The following is a 6623-nucleotide window of genomic DNA, read 5'->3' as shown; positions in this document are numbered from 1 at the left end:
CATTTATATGCATTTTAAAAACAGCCAAAATGCTGTATATTTGGAAAGAATACACATATATCTTTTAAAAATATCACATTGTTTCTCTCCTCAAAACCTTCCTCTGGTTTCCCTTTTTATTCAGAGTAGAAGCCAAAGTCTGCATTTACAATGACCTACAAAGTGCCACGGCATTTGTCACTGATCCAGCTACCTCTCAGCCTTCTCTTTCTCTTTCTTTTCTCTTTTCTCTTCCCATTTTTCTCTAACCACTGGCCTCCTAAGCATTTTGGCCTCCTAACATACCAGGCAAGACAGTACCTCAAACTTTCCCCTGTCTGCCCCATAACTGCACCATTTTAGCCCAAATATCCACATCGTTGGGTTAACAAATTTAACGGCATTTGGTGAAATGGAATTTTTTTTTTTAGCAGAGCTTTCCTTAATCTCCCCATAAAAAACTGCACAACATACCTTATCCCCATGCCCTTTTTTCTCTGTGCACTTATCACTATTTAAAGTATTATAAGTTTTACTTTTTTATTAGTTGTCTCACTCCGAAAGAATGTAAGATATGGAAGCATGAATTTTATTGTTTTCTTCCTGGTTCTACTCCCCACACCTAAAACTGTGCCTGGCATATAGTCAGCACTGTGTATTTGTTAAAGGATGAATGTATCTAAATACATATATAGAACATGGATTGGAAGAGCATTTGTTAAATTTGTTAAAGCTAAAGTGCCTTCCATGAGGAGAGAAAATGAGAATAGAGATCAGAATGAGAGGGGAAAGTAGAATGCATTGAAAAGGGGTCTGACGGAAAGCAATGGTGCTAAAAGTCCATGACTGAGGGAGGAATTGACTCCACTCTGTGCATGTCAGGTTCAACAAAAGAATTGTTAGAGGACCTGGTTCAGGGTCTGATAAATGGCAGGCACTCAGCAGATTTAAATTGAAGGTAACTGGATCATGTAATCATCAGGACATGGAGATTACAGAGAAGGAATATCTACTAGAAAGAGGATGGAGAACAAGGGAAGATGGGGCACCCCACCTACCAGTTCCCTCTGAACCCATCTCCCTTTTCCCAATTCCTCTTTCTCCTTCAGCTCCTTCAACTGTCTCTGGAGGCTCCTTACTGGGCACTAAGGATGCTGGTACCACATTTCTCTCTCTGGGGAACCATCCCCAGCCACCTACCTCCTAACAAAGACACTACAGTGGTTCTTAAAATCTGTTGTGGTACAGACCCCATCTGAGGTCGGTCACCTCAAAAGAATGTCCTACACCCCACCTTAGTCCATCCATGGACCCTGAGCAGGAATCCTAGAGGACGACCATCTGAATGGCAGGGTCAGAGATGGGTAAAATGCTTTTGATAGTTTCTGCTTCCCTCAACTCTGTTGTACAGGGTTTTTACTGAAGATGAGAGAAAGTGAGCCTACAGACAAGGTATGAAGATACCACGGAAGCAACCCAAGGAACAAAACATCTGGGAATTAAATAAACATATTTTATGACTCCAACAGAAACAACAACAACGAAAAAATGAAACCGCGAACTTACAGAAGAGAAAGCAAACCCGTGATTGGGAATCCTGAGAGACTACCACATATCTGGCTTATAACAACACAGAACTATTGTCCTTAAATGCATGTTCATAAAGGCCCTTTCTCCATGCAGTAATCTACAATTATTCCAGTGTTTCCTACTCAGTCCAGACTCTGAGCCAGCTGTCTGAACCTGCCCTATTCTCCCCCTATGTTTAGGCCCATCACCTCCTTCCTGACTCAGCTACTCAGAGTCTGACTAACACACAATAACAAGCCAGGGCCCTAGGCTTGAAATCTGAGAGGCCTTGGGGAATGTGTGCAGAGGCTGGAGGCAGAGTAAAATTACAAATAAGGGTACCAGGTATTTGTGCAAGATCTGGGGATACATGGACAGAGAGGTGAAAGAAAACCAGAAGTTGTTGAGCTGCAAGTAATGCACACATGTTATTTCATTTTACCCTCATAACAACCCAATGAAATAAGTACTGTACTCCAATTTACAGATCAAGAGGTTAGACAACTGTACGAAGCTCATATAGCAGTAAAAAGAAGAGCTGCAATTTGAAATTGGGTCCCTGTTACTTCAAAGACCATGTTCATTTTTGTTTTTAAATCCAAGTTAGTTAACATATAGTATAATTATTTCGGAAGTAGAATTTAGTGATTCATCACTTCCTTATAACCACCACTGCTCATCCCAACAAATGCCCACCTTAATGCTCATCACCGATTTAGCCCATCCCCCGCCCACCTCCCCTCAGTTTGTTTTCTGTATTTAAGAGTCTCTTATGGTTTGCCTTCCTCTCTATTTTTATCTTATTTTTCCTTCCCTTCTCCTATGTGTAACTGTTTTGTTTTTTAAATTCCACATATGAAATAATATATTTGTCTTTCTCTGACTGATTTTGCTTAGCATGATACATTCTAGTTCCATCCACATTGTTGCAAACGACAAGAGTTCATTCTTTTTGATTGCAGACTATATATATATACATATGCCACATCTTTATCCATTTATGAGTCGATGGACGTTTGAACTCTTTCCATTATTTGGCTATTGTAGATGGTGGTGCTATAAAGTTTGAGGTGCATGTGCCCCTTCATATAAGGAGGTTTTTTTTTATCTTTTGGATAAATACCTAGTAGTGTAATTGCTGGGTCATAGGATAGCTCTATTTTCAATTTTTTGAGGAACCTCCATATTGTTCTCCAGAGCCATTGTACCAGTTTACATTCCCACCAGCAGTTCCCCTTTCTCCACATCCTCACCAACATCTATTATTTAAGTTTTTAATTTTAGCTATTCTGATAGGTGTGAGGTGGAATTTCATTGTGGTTTTGATTTGAATTTCTCTGATGATGAGTGATGCTGAGCATCTTATGTGTCTGTTAGCCATTTGATGCCTTCTTTGGAGAAGTGTCTATTCATGTCTTCTGCTCATTTCTTCACTGGGTTATTTGTGTTTTTTTTTTATAGTTTATTGTCAAGTTGGTTTCCATATAATGCCAAGTGCTCATCCCAACAAGTGCCCTCCACCATGCCCATCACCCATTTTCCCCTCTCCCCCACTCCCATTAACCCTCAGTTTGTTCTCTGTATTTAAAAGTCTCTTGTGGTTTGCCTCCTTCCCACTCTAACTATTTTTCCCCTTCCCCTCCCATATGGTACTCTGTTAAGTTTCTCCTGTTCCACATATGAGAGAAAACATGATATTTGTCCTTCTCTGCCTGATTTATTTCGCTCAGCATAATACCCTCAAGGTCCATCCATGTTGCTACACATGGCCAGATTTCATTTTCTCATTGCCATGTAGTATTCCATGGTATATATAAACCACAGCTTCTTGATCCTTTCATCAGTTGATGGACATTTAGGCTCTTTCCATGAATTGGCTATTGTTGAAAGTGCTGCTATGAACATTGTTTCGGTTTCATTCTTCTACAAGTTGCTGTCCAGTTCTCCCAGCACCATCTGTTAAAAAGGCTGTCTTTTTTCCATTGGATACTCTTTCCTGCTTTGTCAAAGATTAGTTGGTGTATACTTTTGGGTCCAATTCTGAGTTCTCAATTCTATTACATTGGTCTACGTATCTGTTTTTGTGCCAATACCATACTGTCTTGATAATTACAGCTTTGCAGTAGAGGCTAAAGTCTGAGATTGTGATGTCTCCCGTTTTGGTTTTCTTCTTCAATATTACTTTGGCTAGTTGGGGTCTTTTGTGGTTCCATACAAATTTTAGGATTGTTTGTTCTAGCTTTGGGAAGAATGCTGCTGCAATTTTGACTGGGATTGCATTGAATGTGTAGATTGCTTTGGGTAGTAATGACATTTTAACAATATTTATTATTCCAATCCATTAGCATGGAATGTTTTTCCATTTCTTTGTGTCTTCTTCAATTTCCTTCATAAATTTTCTATAGTTTTCAGCATACAGATCCTTTACATCTTTGGTTAGGTTTCTTCCTAGGCATTTTATGTTTGTTTGTTTGTTTTTTGAGCAATTGTGAATGGGATCGGTTTCTTGATTTTGATTTTTCTTTCTGTTGCTTCATTATTGGTGTATAAGAATGCAACTGATTTCTATATGTTGATTTTGTACCCTGAGACATTGCTGAATTCATGGATCAGTTCTAGCAGAGTTTTGGTGGAGTCTGTCGGATTTTCCATGTAGAATATCATGTCATCTGCGAAAAGTGAAAGTTTGACTTCATCTTTGCCACTTCTGATGCCTTTTATTTCCTTTTGTTGTCTAATTGTTGATGCTAGGACCTCAGTACCATGTTAAACCACAGTGGTGAGAGGGGACATCCCTGTCATGAAAGCTCTCAGTTTTTCCCCATTGAGGATGATACTAGCTGTGGGCTACTCATAAATGGCTTTTATGATGTTTAAGTATGTTCCCTGTATCCCGACATTTCTCGAGGGTTTTTATTAAGAAATTATGCTGTGTTTTGTCAAATGCTTTTTCTGCACTTATTGACAGGATCATATGGTTATTTTCTTTTGTTAACGTGATGTATCACATTGATTTGCAAATATTGAACCAGCCTTGCAACCCAGGATTGAATCCCACTTGATCATAGTGGATAATTTTTTTTTTATGCTGTTGAATTCAATTTGCTAGTATCCTGTTGAGGATTTTTGCATCCCTATTCATCAGGGATATTAACCTGTAGTTCTCTTTTTCACTGGATCTCTTTCTGGTTTAGGAATCAAAGTGATGTTGGTTTCGTAGAATGAGTCCAGAAGGTTTCCTTCCATTTATATTTTTTTAGAATAGCTTGAAAAGAATGGGTATTAGCTCTGATTTAAATATCTGGCAGAATTCTCTAGGGAAACCATCTTGTCCAGGGCTCTTATTTGTTGGGAGATTTTTGATAACTGATTCAATTTCTTCACTAGTTATGGGTCTGTTCAGATTTTCTGTCTCTTCCCATTTGAGTTTTGGTAGTGTGTGTGTGTTTAGGAATCTGACAATTTCTCCTAGGTTGTTCAGTTGGTTGGCATATAATTTTTCATAGTATTTCCTGATAATTGCTTGTATTTCTGAGGGAGATTGGTTGTAATAGATCCATTTTCATTTGTGATTTTGTCTATTTGGATGCTCTCTCTTTTCTTTTTGAGAAGTCTGGCTAGAGGTTTATCAATTTTGTTTATTTTTTCAAAAAACTAACTCTTGGTTTCATTCATATCTTCAACTGCTTTTTGGGATTCTATATTGCTTATTTCTGCCCTGATCTTTATTATTTCTCTTTTTCTGCTGGGTTAGGGGTGTTCTTGCTGCTCTGATTCTAGCTCCTTTAGGTGCGCTGTTAGATTTTGTATATATGCCTTTTCTAGTTTCTTGAGATAGGCCTGGATTACAATGTACTTTCCTCTAGGGCTACCTTTGCTGCATCCCAAAGAGTTTGAATTGTGTATTTCCATTTTCACTTGTTTCCATATATTTTTAAATTTCTTCTCTAATTGTCTGGTTGACATGTTTGTTCTTTAGTAGGGTGTTCTTTAACCTCCATGCTTTTGGAGGTTTTCCAGACTTCTTCCTGCGGTTGATTTCAAGTTTCATAGCCTTGTGATGTGAAAGCATGCATGGTATGATCTCAATTTTTTTTTTTATATTTATTGAGGGCTGCTTTGTGACCCAATATGCGATATATCTTGGAGAATGTACCATATGCACTTGAGAAGAAAGTGAATTCCATAGCTTTGGGATGTAGAGTTCTAAATATATCTGTCAAGACCATCTGGTCCAATGTGTTTTTCAGATCCATTGTTTCTTTAGTGATTTTCTGTCTAGTTGATCTATCCATTGCTGTAAGTGGAGTATTAAAGTCCCTTGCAATTAACACATTCTTATCAATAAGATTTCTTATGTTTGTGAATTTTTTATGCATTTGGATGCTCCCAAATTTGGTGCATAGACATTTATAATTGTTAGCTCTTCCTGATCGATAGGCCCTGTAATTATTTTTTTTAATTTTTTTAATGTTTTTATTTATTTCTAGGAGAGAGAGAGAGACAGCATGAGCAGGGGAGGGTCAGAGAGAGGGAGACACAGACTCTGAAACAGGTTCCTGGCTCTGAGCGGGCTGTCAGCACAGAGCCCGATGCAGGGCTCGAACCCACGAACCGTGAGATCATGACCCAAGCGAAGGTTGGACGCTCAACCGACTAAGCCAGCCAGGCGCCCCTAGGCCCTGTAATTATTATATAATGCCCTTTTTCATCTCTTGTTACTGCCTTTACTTTAAAGTCCATTAAGTATGGCTACTCCAGCTTTCTTCCAGTAGCATGATATAGATTTCTCCATCCCCTTACTTTCAATCTGAAGGTGTTCTCAGGTCTAAAATGGGTCTCTTGTAGAAAGCAAATGGATCTTGTTGGGTTTTTTTGTTATTTTGTTTTTTTTTAATCTATTCTGCTACCCTATGTCTTTTGATAGGAGCATTTAGTCCATTTACATTCAGTGTTATTATTGAAAAATATGTGTTTAGAGTCGTGTTCTCTGTAGGATTCATGCTTTATGGTGTCTCTGGTACTTTGTGTTCCCTGTAACAATTTTCTCATTGAGTGCCCCTTAGGATCTCATG

This window comes from Hyaena hyaena, unplaced genomic scaffold (genome assembly GCF_003009895.1).
Source record: "Hyaena hyaena isolate Hyena2069 unplaced genomic scaffold, ASM300989v1 scaffold_143, whole genome shotgun sequence".
NCBI lineage: Eukaryota > Metazoa > Chordata > Mammalia > Carnivora > Hyaenidae > Hyaena > Hyaena hyaena.
This window is presented reverse-complemented; position numbering follows the sequence as displayed.